The sequence below is a fragment of the Mercenaria mercenaria genome, chromosome 17, assembly GCF_021730395.1.
Source record: "Mercenaria mercenaria strain notata chromosome 17, MADL_Memer_1, whole genome shotgun sequence".
Classification (NCBI taxonomy): Eukaryota; Metazoa; Mollusca; class Bivalvia; order Venerida; family Veneridae; genus Mercenaria; species Mercenaria mercenaria.
The window spans coordinates 71,388,215-71,406,313 of NC_069377.1; the positions used below are offsets into that span (position 1 = coordinate 71,388,215).

The window sequence follows — 18,099 nt, forward strand, 5'->3', positions numbered from 1 at the left end:
CAGATGCAAGTTTCAAAGCAATAGCTTTGATAGTTTATTATTATTATTATACCAGATTTATAAAAATTAAGAAAAGTTTACCTAAACATAAAACTTAACCAATAAATCTGATATTTTTTTAAGTCCAAAAGGGGCCATAATTCTTGCAAAAAGCAGGACAGAGTTATGTTTCTTGCTGTACAGGGTCAGCTTATGATGGTGAACAAGTGTTGCAAGTTTTAAAGCAATAGCTTTGATAGTTTATGAGAAAAGCTGACCTAAACATAAAACTTAACCAAGAAATCTGATTTTCTAAGTCCAAAAGCAGGCCTCGACCTTAGCGGTGGACCGTTGGACCGACGCAACCAATATATCTGCAGGTCCACTAACTATCAAAAGTTGGGTAGACCGACGGTCAACCAATTTTCAGTCACGGTCTGCAAATAAAATAAAACCCTTAAAAGTGAAAAATAGGGGGAACAATCGTACCCATATCAAAGGGGTCCGACACGTGTGGGTCACCTTAATATGGCATAATAAATAGTCCTAAGGCACCGGGGGCAAAAACATTGGTCAATAGATATATAACTGTCACAGTTATATATCTATTGACCAATGTTTTTGCCCCCGGTGCCTTAGGACTATTTATTATGCCATATTAAGGTGACCCACATGTGTCTGACCCCTTTGACCCATATCGGCGAATTCACAAAACGAAAGTTGATTTTGCCTTAAGTACGGCATTCTACAGTTATAAGCATTGTCGAGTTAAAGTCAGGATAACACGAATGGACTACTCCATCGATCGGGCGAGTGGTTTTTACGTGGTAACTTTACCAAATTGAGAAATTACATCAGGCAAAATTACCTGGATTGACTGGAATTTACCCGCGAATCCTAAAAATATCAAAACGTCATGCTGGTAATTTTCCATTCCACAAGCACGTGCGCCCTATCGTAATATCTAATTTACATCGCAGTTACTTTTGACACAAAAAACGCGCGTAGTGCATTCATTTTTTAATATAATCGCTTCAAATTTTCAACACCGCTTGAGAACTAATACAGTTTGAATTCTATAATAATTCTAATAAGATATCGACAGGAATGTAGGCAAAATTCTTTAAAAACAATCAAATTTTCATATATTTTTTTGTATAATTTCCAACAGCGCAATCTTGATTATTTATTTCTTTCTTAAAGTAAATAAACGGTACATACTATAGTAATAAAATTTAGACTTTTGACCAGAAAGTACAAAAAACACAATTAAAAAATCTTAAATAATGAAAAAGCGGCAGCAATTTAAATACATGGAGTAGAACGATTTTTGGCGAACAGATTTCTGTTAGCGCGGCAGAATAGGTTACGTGACCTCATGAACGTAAACAGAAATGTGGTTTTGAAATAAAGCAGTATGATGTCGTTGCGGTTTTTAGTAAGTTTTAAATGATTCTTTAACATGTATTTTTGACACAACACTTTGTTAGATATTCTTCTCAAACAATAATGTAAATTTCTTAAGGGGAAATAGGTCACAGAGGTAGGACATCCACTATCATCGTTCACGGTTTGACACATTTACATGTAAGTTTATTCAGGATATTGCACATTCGCTTTTAAAAAAAATAAAGAAAAAACTTTTTTACTGATTTCTTTTCAACAATTAAAGGAATCGAGAAAGTACGATCAGACAGTGATGTGTCACATGGCGCGAAAACATGACGTAATGCCATGCCAATCTCGGGGAAACTATACCGCTTTGATCTCCACTTCAGATGCCACAATAACCGACACGCTTCTTTTAGCCGTTTGAGGGGGTGTTAATTGATGATGAAAACAAGGCCAATTACTTAGTTTATCATCAGAATTATTACCGATAAATGTTCATGTTTTTTTGTTCACTATCAACACGGGTCGGGAGGATGATGATTACTGTGTCCATATTTGGGACACTTTTCAAAATAATTATTTTTCGGGATAACAGATTGCTACTGTCTTCCATTTTAAATTATTTTAGAAATAAGTCCTGTTTCTTTGAGTCATATCAAGTTATGATGTCTACAACATCACAATTTATGTGATAGAATTGGAGGTCCACTAAAGTCTGAGCAGGTCTACTAGATTTTAGCAGTTGGTGGACCTGCTGGCAACTACTGAAAAAAGTTAAGGTCGAGGCCTGAAAAGGGGCCATAATTCTTGCAAAAAGCAGGACAGAGTTATGTTTCTTAATGTACAGGGTCAGCTTATGATGGTGGACAACTGTTGCAAGTTTCAAAGAAACAGCTTTGATAGTTTAGGAGAAAGGTTACCTAAACATAGAACTTAACCTGGAAATCTGATATTTTCTAAGTCCAAAAGGGGCCATAATTCTTGCAAAAAGCAGGATGGAGTTATGTTTCTTGCTGTACATGGTCAGCTATTAATGATGAACAAGTGTTGCAAGTTTCAAAGCAATACCTTTGATAGTTTAGGAGAAAAGCTGACCTAAACATAAAACTTAACCAGGTAACACCGACGCCGATCAAGTGATGACAATAACTCATCATTTTTTTTTCAAAAAATAAGATGAGCTAATAACTATATATGTGTTTGTTACTGAATGCCTGTAATTATTATCATATCTAACAAAAGTGGTATGTCGCCTCTCACAGACTATTGGCTCCAACTTTGGAGCCAGTGGCGAAACTTTTTCTGACTGTCAAATTTGTTGTTTGTTTGTTTAGGGTTTAACGCCATTTTTCAACAGTATTTCAGTCATGTAACGGCGGGCAGTTAACCTAACCAGTGTTCCTGGATTCTGTACCAGTACAAACCTGTTCTCCGCAAGTAACTGCCAACTTCCCCACATGAATCAGAGGTGGAGGACTAATGATTTCAGACACAATGTCGTTTATCAAATAGTCACGGAGAACATACGCCCCGCCCGAGGATCGAACTCACGACCCCGCGATCCGTAGACCAACGCTCTACCTACTGAGCTAAGCGGGCGGGTCATCGAATTTGTTGGCACAGAGTGAAATTGACCCTCTGATATTTAATAGTTGCCATCTCTCTACGCCTTACCGGTATCTGCATTTTACCATTTGGAAAACAAAGACATTCAAAAATAAACAAGCGTGCCAGACTGTCACAAAATATGCTCGTCATTGTTCTTGGCCTAATTCAAGGGCCATAATCCAGGAGTGCCTGGGACGATTTTGGTGGTTATCAAACTTGGCCGAAAAATTATACTCACAAACATTGTCAGCAAGTTTGGTGAAGATCGGATGAAAAATGATTGACTTAGAGAGCAGACAAGGCTAAATTCGCAGTTTTTCAAGTAATTCAAGGGCCATAATCCAGGAGTGTCTGGGTCAATTTTGGTGGTTATCAAACTTGGCCGAAATATTTACTCACAAACATTGTCAGCAAGTTTGGTGAAGATCGGATGAAAACTGTTTGACAAAGAGCGGACAAGGCTAAATTTGCAGTTTTTCGAGTAATTTAAGGGCTATAATCCAAGTTTAGTGAAGATCGGATGAAAACTGTTTGACTTTGAGTTTGAGAGTGGACAAGGTTAAATTTGCAGTTTTTCGAGAAATTCAAGGGCCATAATCCAAGAGTGCCTGGGGCGATTTGGGTGTTTAACGAAGTTGGCCCAGATATTATGCCCACAAACATTGTCAGCAAGTTTGGTGATGATCGGATGAAAACTGTTCGACTTAGAGATAGGGCTGTCATCGATAGAAACGATATCGATGTATCAACGATATTTTTTGGTCGATCGATTATCGATTCCCATTTTCAAAAATCGATATTTTACAGAGAGAAAAAACAACTGTCTAGATAAACACTCAGACCCTCTAAAACAACTTTTTCTGCCTGCAAAAATGTGCCGTAAGTAACGGAAGTTGTCAAAAAAGGTCATGTCTAAACTTGTACCGTAGCAGTCTTTTCCCACTAGCCGGCACTACCTATATGGGTAGAAGTAAACAGGGCTCAACTTCAGAATCTATTTGCAAAAAGTTACGTTGTCCTGTCTTGAAAGGTCGCTTCGTTGTTTGTGCATGTAAAAACATAGTGTATATACTGTTTCTACGTCAATCTCGGCTTTTTACTTGTTCGCGTATAGCTGATCACTCAGTAGAAAGGTACAGAATTTAGCTAGTGTCCGTAACAATAACAATCAAAAATGGCCGAAGAGGAAGCCGTCGCTGGCTTAAATAGTGGAAAAAGAGTCGAAAGACGGAAAGAAAAGCTTTGTTTGGGTTCGTAGATGTCTTATTGTAAAGAATGACCAACACAGTATTCTTACTACAAGTATATGTTTATTATATGAGTGCGCCTTAACAACTGCTGAAACAACATCCCAAACTGGGTGTGTATAAAATATACGCATGCGCTGTGAGTATACTACATTATCTACATAATGATACATCTCCCCTTTTGGCAAAGAACAAGGAACACAATTTCTGAAAGCTAAAATAAAATAAATCAAAATACTCCAAATTTACTATAACGTAAAATTTCTTTCATAAAGTCTGTTTCTCCATGAATGGCATATTTTTGCTATCAGCACTTAATTATCTCTGTTCACTGTTTACATAGCACGCGTGTTCCGCTATCTAATGTTATCATATTACATTGTTTCAATTAATCTTGTCGGAGGTTTAACTGCCCTGCCAGATCTACTCATATATGTTTTTTCACTTGCTTCATTATCTGACCTTTTATTGCTTTTATCAGAGAATTGTGAAATACAGTCAGAATTTTCTTGAGGCGCCGAAAGGTTGTTATTTTCCACATTTTGCATGTCAACTTCAGGTATGCACTCTTTTGATTCATTGGTTTGTAACAAATGCCTCCTATTGCGACGATATGTGTCACCGTCAGGTGTTTTAACAGAGTATGACCTATCATGGTGTTTTTGCACTACTACTGCAGGACTCCAATTTTTATTTGCTTGCTGAATTCGTGCCGAATCTCCTATTTCTAATGGTGGTAAATGCTTGGCTGTCATATCATAATACACTTACTCCCTTTCCTTGTTTGCTGACAATTTCTCACGAATGACCTTGTGTGAGATTTGCCGGGGAAGTAATTGTGACTTAGCAACTGGCAACACTGACCTAATTTGACGTTGGAACATAATTTCACTGGGTGAAAACCCTATTTTAAGTTTTGTAACCCTATATTCTTGTATTCCTATCATTGGGTCGGTGCCTGATGCTCTGGCCTTCGTGAAAATGCGCTTGCAAATTTTCACGTACGCTTCCGCAAAACCATTACCGGAGCTGTGGTAAGGACTTGTGGTCTGGTGTGTAAAATCCCAGAGCTTTGCAAAGTTTGCAAACTCATGAGATGCATAGCATGGCCCATTATCAGATACTACAATTTCTGGTATGCCAAATCTAGCAAATATGCCTTTGAGCCTACTTATAACTGTCGAACTTCTACAGTTAGGCAGCTCTTTGACCTCAAAGTAATGTGAATAATGGTCAGCGACTATCAAAAAGTCTTTGCCATTGAACTCAAATAGGTCTGTGCCAACTACCTGCCATGGTATTCTGGAACTTGGGTGTAGACAAGCGGTTCTTTCTGGTTTGAGTCTCTGTGTTGCAAACATACAGGACATTTCAGAACGAGATCTTTAATTTCCTGGGTGATTTCTAGGCCAGAAAACAATATCACTTGCTCTACTTATTGTTTTCTCTATTCCCATATGACTTGAAGAATGTAGTTTTGACAATAAGTCTGCCCTTAGGGATTAGGAATAACAATTTTGTGACCCTTCATTATTACCCCATCCATGACGGTAAGCTCATCCCTGTAATTCCAGAAATCTAGCAGTTCTGACTTGCAGTGGTTTCTTTCATCAGGCCAACCTTCAATAATGACTTGCTTCAGGACAAAAGTTGTTCGTCCCTGTCAGTATTGACCTTGATTTCTTGTAATTTCCGGTCACTTACCGGTAAGCTTTTTTTGACCATATTAACCTGGACTTCTACAGTTTCCGTCAGGACGGATCTGTATCCTTGACCGGAAATCTAGACAAAGTATCTGGTAAAGGAATCTGAGTTCCCTGCCTATAAGTGACATCTATATCATACTGTGAAATGTTTAAGAGCAGCCGCTGTAACCTAACAGGTGCAGCAAATAAGGGTTTCTTACATATAGCTATCAATGGTAAGTGGTCTGTAACTACTTTGACCTTTTTCCCATATACCCACTGGTGGAATTTCTTCAAGCCAAATACCAGTCCAAGACACTCTAACTCAATCATAGCATAGTTCATTTGGCTTGGCGTAAGACTTTTACTGGCATAACCTATAGGTCTACCTTCTTGAAGGAGTGTGGCCCCAAGTCCTGACCTACTTGCGTCAGTTTGCAACTCTAAGGGTTTTGCCGGGTCATAGAAAGCAAGGACAGGAGCTTGCGTTATGATATCAATCATCTGATCATAAGCTTGCTGCTGTGATTCACCCCAGAGAAATTCTACATCTTTCGCCAATAATTCTCGTAAGGGCAAAGTGACCTCAGATAGCCTAGGTGCATATCTAGCGAGATACTGACTCATGCCAAGTACCGTTTCGAGTTGTGACCTATTTTCCGGGATAGGCATTTCTCGAATTGCAGACACCTTGTCTGGATCTGGGCTAAGACCTTGTTTAGATATCACATGACCGAAATAACTAATCTGGGACTGCCCAACCTCCAGCTTATCTGGATTAAGGCGTATACCTTGTTCTAGTGACCTTTGGAGCACTGCTCTCAAATTCGCATCATGCTCCTCCCTTGTTTTGCCATATACTAAAATATCGTCTACTATGGCAGCTACCCCTGGGAGACCCTCAAATATTTCGTCTATTTTCTTTTGGAACAGATCCATGGCAGACGAAATACCCATTGGAAGCCTCAGATACCTGTACCTCCCAAATATGGTATTGAATGTAGTCAACATGGAAGACTTCTCTGTCAAATGCATGGCCCAGTAACCTGACCTAGCGTCTAATTTTGTAAAAAAAGTAGCACCGTTTAGCTGGGGAAGTATGTCATCCAGTGTTTTTGTCGGATGATAAGGACGTTGAATGTTTCTGTTCAAGTCACCCGGATCAAGTACTATTCGCAAGTCACCTGATTTTTTCTGTACTGTCACCATTGAATTGACCCACTCAGTAGGCTCACTTACTTTTGTAATGACCCCCAATTTCTCCATCTTATCAAGCTCCTTCTTGCATTTATCTCTTAATGCAACAGGAATCCTACGTGGAGGATGAACCACAGGTTTAGCATCATGTTTCAGATAAATAGAACATTGCCCTGGAATAGAGCCAATGCCCTTAAAAACCTGGGAATATTCATTCAGCACTGCTGTTTTGTTAAGCGGGGAGGATACATAATTGGAAGTGACAGCATGTGCGAGTTTAACTAAGCCAAAATCTATGGAAGTCTGAAAACCAAACAAGGGTGGTGACTGGGTGTCTACTACATGAAATTCTACATACTTGGTCTGTGCAGAAGGTTCATGGGTACACTGCAGGGTAATGGAACCTAGACATACTAAAGGGTTGCCATTATAACCTGTGAGCTTCATTACAGGGGAACAGAGTGCGGTTTTTACACCTAATTGTTGCAATGCAAAATGAGGTAAAATATTCACCTGTGCGCCAGTGTCTATCTTGAAAGAAATTTGTTTCCCAAGAGGTCCAGTTTTAATATCCACAAATGCCTGATTGCACATCTTGTCCACAGCACTAATTACTGTATCAATGTAAATATCCTCAGATGAATCATCAGCCCTCACTTCATTGACACGTTTACTCCTGCACACCCTCGCGTAGTGATTCCATTTTTTACAGTTTCGGCATTGCACTCCCTTCGCCTTACACTGTTTGTCCCCATGGAATTGACCACAGTTTTGGCACGATTTGTGCGCGACATCGGGCTTGTTTTCCGTTGATTTCCGCGACCCGCCTTTGCACTTATATCTCGTTTTCTCGATTCCTCTTTTTTGTGATTAGTTTTCCGTACAAAGTTAATAGAAGACGATTCTTGCATGTTATTCATTTGCTCTTGTGCATATTCTACAGTTTGACATATGTCAACAGCTTTCGCCAATGTTAGTTTCTCACCTACTGTCAAAAGCTTCTCTCTAATTTTGGACGACTTTACACCGAACACGATTCGATCTCTAATCAAATCTTCCTTGTACGCTTCGCCATAAGAACAGTCATTTGCAAGTATCTTAAGTCGTGTGATGAATTGTTCCATGGTATTTTCACCTTGCACTTCATTATTAAATTTGAACCGCGCAAATACTGGGTTTGATTTCGGCTGAACGTGTTTTTCAAATGCGTCGGCGGTAGCTTTTACTGATTTTTTCTGATCAGCTGTCAACACTAAAGTTTATAAATTTCTCTTCCTTTTTGTCCCATCCATAGGAGCAAGTATGTGATTTGTACTGGTTCATCTTTCCCCTTTAACGGACCCTGGAATATCAATTCCGCGTGACCTCTAAAGGTTTTGAATGTTTCCAACAAATTCGGACTGTCCCAGTCCATTGTAGGCGTCGGTACACCGGTTAAATCCATTATTTAAATCCGATACACTATATGCACTATATGCACAATGATTGTTAATAATCCTGACAAATGCGGATGTATTAAAATCGTTAATTTTCTGACACCATGTCTTATTGTAAAGAATGACCAACACAGTATTCTTACTACAAGTATATGTTTATTATATGAGTGCGCCTTAACAACTGCTGAAACAACATCCCAAACTGGGTGTGTATAAAATATACGCATGCGCTGTGAGTATACTACATTATCTACATAATGATACAGTAGAAACACAAGGTGTTGCTTAAACATGTCTTTCAGTACAACAAACAAACAGCCAAACACTACACATTTGAGGCCCATCCAAAACGTGGGCAAAAGTTAAAAAAGAAAACCAAAAAAAAAAAAACAAAAAAAAAAAAAAAAAAAAAACACGCGATGCCAGTACCGAATGTAAGTGCAAGGTAAAAATTAGACAGGGTATGAAACAGGCTAAAAATAAATAAAAACATGGTAAATAAATAAATTAATTAATTTAATAAATAAATAGATATCTGTGGAAGAAAAATGCAGAATTTTAGCTGTTTGAATCCCGACTCCAGTGCCTGGTATTATAGTTCACTAGGTTGTAAAGTAGGATAAATGCAAAAGAGGAGTGAAGGCACAATGAAGATCTATAAAAGATTTCATTAATTTTCATTTATTTTATTTATTTCACAGATACAAATACAACACAATCAAACAGTAATATAAAAAGTAGGCAATAAAACTAAACATAACATTAACAAGAAGGTATATAGCATGCCCATGAACAAACAGGTTTTTAATCTAACTTAATAATCGATATATCGATGTATCGTCGATATTTGTCTTCCGATATATCGGTATCGTCGATATGCCAAAGACCCAATCAATGACAGCCCTACTTAGAGAGCAGTCATACTTTGGACGCCGACCGACCGCCCGCCACTGGTGTTCACATAATACGCCTCGCTCTTTCAGAGACAGGCGTATAAAAAAAGTTATAAAATAATGGTCAGACTTACTTGCTTTAATAAATTAAACATTTATATTCACATATATTCATGTAGAAACTTCAAATGAGTTGAATACAAAGCGCTATTTTTTTAGTTAGACTAAGAGACTTTATACTTTCGGAAAAATGTTGGGAACAAGTGCAAGGGGATGTCTACCCCAACACCAGTTTCATTACAAAGCAGACTGTCGATGACACTAAACTGCAGAAGCAAAACACAAAATGCAAATTCAAAAAAGGTCAGCAGGGTAGTTTCTAGCCAGAAAATGTTCCAAACAGATTTCATTGGGGAAATAACAAAAATTTGCAGAATAAGTTTAGACAGGTCTAGGAAAGTGGAGTATTTACAGATTATCTGTAAATTTACAGATAATCTATAAATTTACAGATTTTTCAATCTGTAAATTTACAGATCAAGTGTTTGAAAACTGATGAAATAACATTTATCCTCAAAACCGCAGCTTGGAATCAATTGGTTTATTTACAGCATGCATAAATTAAGGTCATTTGTGGGTTTCAGCCATTTTTGTTGACTTTGATTTTTTGGCATTTTCAGAAAAATCAAAGTCAACAGAAATGACTGAAAGTTACAACTGACCTTTATTAGCTCATCTGATTTTTTGAAAAAAAATGATGAGTTATTGTCATCACTTGAGCGGTTGTCGGCGTCGGCGTCTGCGTCGGCGTTGCCTGGTTAAGTTTTATGTTTAGGTCAGCTTTTCTCCTAAACTATCAAAGCTATTGCTTTGAAACTTGGAAGACTTGTTCACCATCATAAGCTGACCCTGTATAGCAAGAAACATAACTCCATCTTGCTTTTTGCAAGATTTATGGCCCCTTTTGTACTTAGAAAATATCAGATTTCTTGGTTAAGTTTTATGTTTAGGTCAACTTTTCTCCTAAACTATCAAAGCTATTGCTTTGAAACTTGGAATACTTGTTCACCATCATAAGCAGACCCTGTACATCAAGAAACATAACTCCATCTTGCTTTTTGCAAGAATTATTGCCCCTTTTGGACTTAGAAAATCAGTTTTCTTGGTTAAGTTTTATGTTTAGGTCAGCTTTTATCCTAAACTATCAAAGCTATTGCTTTAAAACTTGCAACACTTGTTCACCATCATAAGCTGACCCTGTACAGCAAGAAACATAACTCCATCCTGCTTTTTGCAAGATTTATGGCCCCTTTTGGACTTAAAAGATATCAGATTTCTTGGTTAAGTTTTATGTTTAGGTCAACTTTTTCTCTTAAACTATCAAAGCTATTGCTTTGAAACTTGCAACACTTGTTCACCATCATAAGCTGACCCTGTACAGCAAGCAACATAACTCCATCCTGCTTTTTGCAATAATTATTGCCCCTTTTGGACTTAGAAAATCATTTTCTTGGTTGAGTATTATGTTTAAGGCAACTTTTCTCATAAACTATCAAAGCTATTGCTTTAAAACTTGCAACAGTTTTTCACAATCATAAGTGGACACTGTACATCAAGAAACATAACTCTATCCTGCTTTTTGCAAGAATGATGGCCCTTTTTAGACTTAGAAAATCATGGGTAGGACAATATTTCTATTATACAAAAAAAATCAGATGAGCGTCAGCACCCGCAAGGCGGTGCTCTTGTTTATACATACCATAAGTAAATCAATTAATTTCAAGCTGCGATTTTGTGTCTAAATATAATTTTAGCAGTTTTCAAACACTTGATCTGTAAATTTACAGATTGAAAAATCTGTAAATACTCCACTTTCCTAGACCTGTTAGATGCTACAGGACAGTGACTGTCATTTTAATTATCACACGTTCTGAAATGTCTAATTTATCTGGACCACGGAACAGCATATAATCAGCTCTGAAAGTGAAATTTTTTTGGCTAGGCCAGTTCCCATATTCTTTATCTATCACTGGACACAAAATTATCTACACTGTACACAGACACAGAACTTCAGAAGTGACAGAACTGTCCTGTCTGACTTGTGACCAAAATTTAGTATTAAATCTGTGTCAAGCGACAGGTATATCTAAAGAAATGGTTATATTAACTGACGGATTATAGGTTAGAAATATAAAGAATTGGGCATCAGAAATGGGTAAACTTACGCTCTCCAATATTGTTTTTAATTGCCGTGCCACCTCTCAAACAAACTAATCGGAAAACTCCGTATTATCCGAATCACAACAGACAGCTCTATGTAGCCACCTAATCGTATAAAAACACTAAGATATGTAATAGACCTACTTTGTGCCAAAAACATCTAGATTTCTTAATATCAAAATAAATTAAATAATGAAAATAAAATCATATGTACAATTATTTTTGTTCCTAAGTTGAAATTCGCATACGCGGAATTAGAGCCATGCGCATGACAAATGCTTTCGTTTTGGAATTTGTAGCAACTTCGAAGTAGTTAATAGGTCTGTACTGTTCTTGTAATGGAGTATATTCACACATACGGGAGCCCACATATGTATTTAAACGTCATAAATTTGTTTTTATCAACATAGTTGGCTAATTCGAGTCTGCTAACTACCATTGCTAGGGTTCCCGAAACGATCTATCACATGCATCTAAATTTTAATTTGGCAGTGGCTAGGGGTCCGGTAATCCATGTAGTCCATGTAGAAATCGGGACAAGCTACAGCATCTTTGGCCCTTTAGTTTTTGATTTCTGTATATTGGTACATTATTATTTTAGATTTGTTAATAATTTCTTATTCGTTTCTTTCAATGTTTATCTTCCTTGTTATAGATATTCTGATACCATGGCACCCAAAATCTTTCAATTTTGTTAATGTTTTTTCTTATACTAAGTTTTAGTAGTAGTAGTAGTTTTTCTACTTTCCTTTGATTATCATTACATATTTACATTGCAGTGTCTCCACATATTTACACATAGTGCGGCCATTATTTCTACCAACTTCTAATATTCTATCCTTTCTGTCGGCAGAACAATTCCTGCACAACAGATGATTATTCACTATTTCATTCATAAGTTAATATTTTGATATTTGCAGAACAATTCCTGCACAACCTCAACTGCACATTTTTTAACTTTTAAATGTTTTCTATTGCTGTACATTTTGGTAGAGCAATTCCTGCACAAAATCACACATAATCATTTTCAGTTGATGTAGTTATTTCCTTGTATTCTTGCATAGGGGGTGTAACAGTTGGCTTGAAACTTGCTGTCTCCTGACCAGTGTATGTTCAGTCTAGCTTTGAAGGAGTTTATTGTTGGTGCCTGTATTACCTTATTTGGAAGGCTGTTCCAGTTTCTAACCACTCTGTGACTAAATGCATATCCTTGATTTATGTTTAGCATAGTCCTTTTGTAATTTTCGGTTATTCCCCATAGTTACAACATTCTGACTAAATTTCAACAGACATGACCAGGAAATTTTGATCTGGTCCGCGGTTTCTTAATCCGGATGCGGTCCGATTGACCGGCATTTATCGTACCCCGAGAACTGCAACATCTCGGACAACATATCAAAATGGCGTCACTTAATATTATGCCGGGGCATAACCAGGAAAGAAACGTAAATTAACGCTCAACAATCGTAGTGAAAGGAAACAAATGTATGAAAATAAGAGGGTTGACCGAACATTTAACGAGAAATGGACTAAAAATCACACCTGGCTTGAATATGATGGAGAAAAGCAACATATGCAGTACACTGACAATTTCTTCGGTCATGCATATTTTTTTTTCAGTCAGGCAGATTTTTAGGCATTGCTCAGTCAGGGGTGTAACTGTTTCAAGTTATCGCATTTTGTAACCCATTTGAGTTATTGCTTATTCTTTCATAATTTGTTTCAGTTATCACAAAATATTACAAATCCCTCCTGTACCGATTCCTCATTTTGAATGAGACTAATGCAATTATTTCCTGAATCCTTGAACTTTTATCTTTCCAGCTATGCAGTAAAAATGTTTAAGCAAGGCTGATAAAGGTTTACGCAAAAGTTTTAAAGCTATAAAACTCTTAACATTCCATTATGTCCAAGACTGTTTAATTATAATTACCTGATGACCCCAAGTAATATGATGTCACTTGACTGTGACCTTGACCTACTCTTTCTTGTTTTTTAAGATACAGCCTTGAAATTTTGATGACATACACAGTTTTGCACACAAATCGTAAAACTGAATTTCATTGACCATGAATGTGACCTGCTGACTTTCTTAATATTTTATCATCAGTTTGACATTTGAAACATGTAGCTCATATTACTCTGGTGAGCGATCCAGGGTCATTATGACCCTCTTGTTTTTGTACAATGCTGGTATTGCTTATGTTAAGCATGTATCATTCAAACAGTTCTGGTGGTTGGAACAGTGTGTAAGAGAAACAGAAGATAGAATTAATGAAGTAAAATTAATTTTACAAATTTAAAATTAAACCAGGTCGGTGGTATGAAAATAAGCTTTTAATTGAAATGGAACTTATCACTTTTTCCTAAGCAGTACGTTTCTGTATTCAAGTCATGCCTAGCCTGTATTTGGTTACAGTCTCCAGAAGATACCTAGGGTGCTTAAACACATTAAAAACTTAACAGTCATTGAATATGATTCATGTTTCTTTTTTTGTTGTTGTTGTTTTCGAATCATTGTACACTTGTTGTAAAGTTAAATGATACACATCATGACCCTCTTGTTTAGTTTTTTTGCTCTTTTACAAACAAAATACATAATATTGATATCGAGATACAAACTTTATACAGGAAAATAAAAAAATATATATATATCTTAGCTAAAATTCAGCCCAATTTATAAATGATGGCAGTGTCTACTGTACCCAACTGGAAGAGACCCAGTGATTCATTTTGCTGTGCGTCCTGCGTCAAAGACGCGTATTTTTCGTGGGGGACGCGTTAATTTAAAATGTGTGCAGCCGCGGGACGCAAACAAAAATTTACTTTATCACCGTTCGATTTGTAAAGCATAGGCTGAGCTAGGAGATGCTTGAGCGAAATAGTCGCTTTGTAGCCGTCCATTCGCTTAATCTAACCCAAGAAACTGCAAATCGCCCATTTTATCTAAATGCTCACTAATATCGTATGCAGGGTGACACCAGGAAAGAAACGTAATTACGCTCAACAATCGTAGTGAAGAAACAATGTATTAAGATAAGAGGGTGACCGAACATTTAACGAGAAATGACTAAAAATCAACCTGGCTTGAATTGATGAGAAAGCAAATATGCATTACATGACATTTCTTCGGTCATGCATATTTTTGTTTTCAGTCAGGCAGATTTTTAGGCATTGCTCAGTCAGGGGTGTAACTGTTTCAATAATTTTTACCTTTGAGTTATTGCTTATTCTTTATAATTTGTTTCATTATCACAAAATTACAAATCCTCTTACGATCTATTAATGAGACTATTCAATTATTCCTAATCTTGAACTTTTTCTTTCAGCTATGCAGTAAAATGTTTAAGCAAGCTGAAAAGGTTTACCAAAGTTTTAAGCTATAAAACTCTTAAATTCCATTATGTCCAAGCTGTTTAATTAATTACTATGACCCAAGTAATATGATGTCACTTGACTGTGACTTGACCTACTGACCTATTTCTTGTTTTTTAAGATACAGCCTTGAAATTTTGATGACATACACAGTTTTGCACCAAATGTAAATGAATTCATTGACCATGAATGTGACCTGCTGTTTCTTATATTTTATCATCAGTTTGACATTTGAACATGGGAGCTTATATTACTTGGTGACGATCCAGGTCATTATACCTTTGTTTTTGTACAATTGTATTGTATTTCATGATCTTCAAACATTTTCTGGTGTTGGCAACAGTGTGTAAGAGAAAAAAGATAGATTAATGAAGTTTAATACAATTTAAATAAAGCGTTTAAAAGCTTTAGAAAACTTATCACTTTTTCTAAGATTATTTCTTTTCAAGTATAGGATTTAATCCAAAGATCGGGGTGTAAAAATAAAAACTTAAGTCATTATATATGATATGTTTGCATTTTAGTTTTTTTCAACTTGCATATTTAGTTAATGTCACATGCTGACTCGATTTTTGTTTACAAAAAAAATTATGCGAGTACAATGGATACGCATAATATTCATTTCAGTTTAAATAGGGATTCACTGCCAGGAGACCTGGCCCTATTCCAAAACAGTGAAGAAAAAAATACTGCAGACTTTTTATAAAAGCTATTAATGTCACAAAGTTCAGATTGAGAAAATTTGTCTTGCACAATAACTGGACAAAAAACATGGTCAGTGATAAATTTGTACCTAAATACATGTTAATAGGTTGAAATTACACATACAACTGACTACAGTATATAATCAAGATGCCTGTGCCCCACACAATGCCTGAGACACATTCAAGATGCCTGCGTCGCTTGACTAATAAGTCGGCAGAACGAGGGGATATGCCTTTTCCTGGACATGTATTATATGTCAGTTGATAAGATATCATGTCTTTATATAATATACAATAGAAATACATCATGCCCTTTTAGCACAAGGTAAAATCTATCGAAATATTCACTATTTTTAGCTCAAGGTGAGCTTTTGTGATCGCCCTGTGTCCGTCGTCAGTCTGTAGTCCGTCCTTCGTCCATCCGTTGTCAACAATTTGACTGTTAACACTCTAGAGGTCACAATTTTGGCCTAATCTTAATGAAACTTGGTCAGAATGTTACCCTCATGAAAATCTTGGACGAGTTCGATATTGGGTCATCTGGGATCAAAAACTAAGTCACCAGGTCAAATCAAAGGAAAAGCTTGTTAACACGCTAGAGGTCACAATTTTAGCCCAATCTTAATGAAACTTGGTCAGAATGTTACCCTCAATAAAATCTTGGACGAGTTCGATATTTGGTCATCTGGGGTCAAAAACTAGGTCACTGGGTCAAATCAAAGGAAAAGCTTGTTAACACTCTAGAGGTCACAATTTTGGCCCAATCTTAATGAAAGTTGGTCAGAATGTTACCCTCAATAAAATCTTGGACAAGTTCGATATTGGTCATCTGGGGTTAAAAACTAGGTCACCAGGACAAATCAAAGGAAAAACTTGTTTACACTCTAGGTGTCACAATTTTGGCCCAGTCTTAATGAAACCTGGTCAGAATGTTACCCTTAATAAAATCTTGAATGAGTTCGATATTGGATCATCTGGGATTAAAAACTAGGTCACCAGGTCAAATCAAAGGAAAAGCTTGTTACTCATGATAATCTCAAAGTTCAGTTTGAATCTGGGTCATGTAGGGTCAAAAACTAGGTCACCAGGTCAAATCAAAGGAAAAGCTAGTTAACACTCTAGAGGCCACATTTATTACCATATCTTAATGAAACTTAGTCAGAATGTTAATCTTGATGATTTATAGGTCATGTTCAAATCTGGGTCAGGTGGGGTCAAAAACTAGGTCACCGGGTCAAATCAAAGGAAAAGCTTGTTAACACTCTAGAGGCCACATTTATGACTGTATCTTTATGAAACATAGTCAGAATGTTAATCTTGGTGATCTTTTGGTCAAGTTCGAATCTGGGTCATGTGGGGTCAAAAACTAGGTCACCGGGTCAAATCAAAGGAAAAGCTTGTTGACACTGTAGAGGCCACATTTATGACTGTATCTTCATGAAACATGGTCAGAATGTTACTCATGATGATCTCAAAGTCCAGTTGGAATCTAGGTAGGTCATGTAGGGTCAAAAACTAGGTCACCAGGTCAAATCAAAGGAAAAGCTTGTTAACACTCTAGAGGTCACAATTTTGGCCCAATCTTAATGAAACTTGGTCAGAATGTTACCCTCAATAAAATCTTGGACAAGTTCGATATTGGGTCATCTGGGGTTAAAAACTAGGTCACCAGGACAAATCAAAGGAAAAACTTGTTTACACTCTAGGTGTCACAATTTTGGCCCAGTCTTAATGAAATCTGGTCAGAATGTTACCCTTAATAAAATCTTGGATGAGTTCGATATTGGGTCATCTGGGATCAAAAACTAGGTCACCAGGTCAAATCAAAGGAAAAGCTTGTTACTCATGATTATCTCAAAGTTCAGTTTGAATCTGGGTCATGTAGGGTCAAAAACTAGGTCATCAGGTCAAATCAAAGGAAAAGCTAGTTAACACTCTAGAGGCCACATTTATTACCATATCTTAATGAAACTTAGTCAGAATGTTAATCATGATGATTTATAGGTCATGTTCAAATCTGGGTCAGGTGGGGTCAAAAACTAGGTCACCGGGTCAAATCAAAGGAAAAGCTTGTTAACACTCTATATAACTATATATCTTAGCTAAAATTCAGCCCAATTTATACATGATGGCAGTGTCTACTGTACCCAACTGGAAGAGACCTGGCCCTATTCCCAAAACAGTGAAGAAAAAATACTGCAGACTTTTTATAAAAGCTATTAATGTCACAAAGTTCAGATTGAGAAAATTTGTCTTGCACAATAACTGGACAAAAAACATGGTCAGTGATAAATTTGTACCTAAATACATGTTAATAGGTTGAAATTACACATACAACTGACTACAGTATATAATCAAGATGC

The 18,099-nt window shown here is 36.8% G+C and overlaps 2 protein-coding genes across 2 annotated transcripts in view; one reads left to right on the top strand and one right to left on the bottom strand.

Annotated features, from left to right (window-relative positions):
* The window catches only part of LOC123536529 (solute carrier family 45 member 3-like), a 47,840-nt gene extending 36,068 nt beyond the window's left edge, over positions 1-11,772 (bottom strand). Inside the window, exon 1 of the mRNA XM_045319746.2 lies at positions 11,663-11,772. The gene's annotated coding sequence lies outside the window, so the exon portion shown is untranslated. The remainder of the gene's footprint in view (positions 1-11,662) is intronic.
* Positions 11,773-11,904: 132 nt separating this feature from the next.
* Positions 11,905-18,099, top strand: part of LOC123537226 (phosphatidylserine synthase 2-like) — a 65,252-nt gene continuing 59,057 nt past the window's right edge. Inside the window, exon 1 of the mRNA XM_045320867.2 lies at positions 11,905-11,977. The gene's annotated coding sequence lies outside the window, so the exon portion shown is untranslated. The remainder of the gene's footprint in view (positions 11,978-18,099) is intronic.